This window comes from Lipotes vexillifer, unplaced genomic scaffold, assembly GCF_000442215.2.
Source record: "Lipotes vexillifer unplaced genomic scaffold, Lipotes_vexillifer_v1.1 scaffold37, whole genome shotgun sequence".
NCBI classification, from domain to species: Eukaryota; Metazoa; Chordata; class Mammalia; order Artiodactyla; family Lipotidae; genus Lipotes; species Lipotes vexillifer.
The window spans coordinates 1,831,916-1,833,843 of record NW_006791811.1 but is presented as its reverse complement, the minus strand read 5'-3'; the positions used below and the strand labels follow the sequence as shown (position 1 = coordinate 1,833,843).

Below are 1,928 nucleotides of genomic sequence, written 5' to 3'. Positions count from 1 at the left end.
CAGATATGGCAGAAATCATAGGACTGATAAGCAAATGACTAAAGTTTGAGAACAATGCACTGTGGAACCCTGCCTTCTAAAAATACAAATGGATCTATGCAACACAACACATTTTATGTTAGCGGCTGCAAATATATTCTTTTTTTTTCCTCAGGTGAAAAGAGTTATTTTAGGGAAAAAGGAGTGGGATAAAATAAAAATCACAATCCACACGGAGCTGGAAATTGAACTGAACGAGAAAGTTCATATAGCTGATCCCTACCAGCCTCAATAACCTGGCTTTTACCTTCCTGTCTTACTGTGCATATCTTCACATTTGATACTTAGGAATATTCACAAGACTAAGAATTAGCTTTCCTTTTTTTTTTTTTAATTAAGAAGTTGAATATTTTATTATTAAACTGTTTCTTATTTTCCTGCAAGGCTGTTGCTTCACTGTGTGAAAACAGCACCCACAAACACAGTATATTACAAAATTAAGATAGTAATGTTCTGCATTGGACACTATACAACTAAAAACTTTTCTCCACTGCCAGTTATTTCCAGTGGGAAGATCGTTGAGTATTTTGACCCAAATCCAGGGATGGCTGTAAGCAAGTTACAATATCATATAAGGCTTAATATAGCAATATTATCCTTGAATTACATAATTTTTATAACTAGTTTTACCACAGATAATTTCAGGAATTCTGAATATTATAACTGGAGACTAGCCTAAAAATCATAGGGTATTGTGAAAAAGATGCATAGTGTTTATCTGAAGTCATTAGGAGGTTAAGGGGTATTTTCTTCAGGAAACATTGTTACAAGTAGTTTCTTTTGCTAAAAATTGCTTTTTAAAAATCCACCACTAATTTAAGACAACTATGCTAGATTAAGTTGTTTCAAACTAGTTTATTTAGGGGTTCCATTTTCACTCAATAGATTTTATGTATTTCTCATACACTCCTTCACTCATTAGGTCATCTAGTTCTGAAGGGTTACTGAGTGTCATCTTGATCAGCCAACCATCTTGATAACAAGATTTGTTGACTAGTCCTGGATTTTCTGCTAGAGCTTCATTAATTTCAGTTACTTCTGATAGAGGAGAATAGAGTTCACTACTAGCTTTCACACTTTCCAAAGCACCAAATTCCTCTTGTTTGTTCAATTTTGTCTCAACTTCAGGCAGACTACAGTAAACAACAACTCCTAAAGCTTCCTGTGCAAAATTGCTGATTCCCACTGTTCCAACACTGTTTTCTGTTGGTACCCATTCATGTTTGTCTGTGAACTTATGCACCGACATCAAAGCAGGGCCAGTGCGCCAAGCCCGGAGGGCGCCCGCCCACAGTCCCCAGGGCCGCAGCAGTCAGGGGCGCACTGGGCACAGAGATGGCCCACAGCCTACAGACCGCAGACTGCACGCTCTGCGCTGCTTGCAGAGCCATGTTCACAGTAAGAATTAGCTTTTCTAAAGTTACGGTGCTTTTGCCGGAACCCTGAAGGTTCAATAATGTTATTTTTGCAGAGCCTGAGATAAGATATAATAGATTTGGGTTTTGCAATAGTCATGTGGGAGAAAAGGAAAAAATAATGGGTCTCTATTGATTTGTCTGCCACTGCCTCCTCTGGGCAGTGAGCCTGGGACATCCTGTCCCACCTCCAACTCCATCCACTTGGTTCTCCACAAGTTGCTGTGTTTTTCAAAAAATCCCTTGCCCAGACATAAGGACATTATTCTAGGAATGGTCCCTAACCATTTGGGATTAAGAATCAAGTTAGCCTTGCTCTAATGCCAGAACTGCAAGACGAAAACCTTGAAAATTTTGAGCAACTGGTTTTCTTGGTGTAGAGTAAGCCAGTGGTTGGTAAGAGAAAACATGCTGGCAGGAAAAGAGAAGAAAAAGAGAGAGGCAAAGATGTGATAGGAGATCCCTAGTTAAGGC

At 39.0% G+C, this 1,928-nt stretch overlaps 1 pseudogene; it reads right to left on the bottom strand.

Annotated features, from left to right (window-relative positions):
- Positions 1-913: 913 nt before the first annotated feature.
- On the bottom strand, positions 914-1,430 carry LOC103083978 (glycine cleavage system H protein, mitochondrial pseudogene; annotated as a pseudogene).
- Between the last annotated feature and the right edge of the window lie 498 nt (positions 1,431-1,928).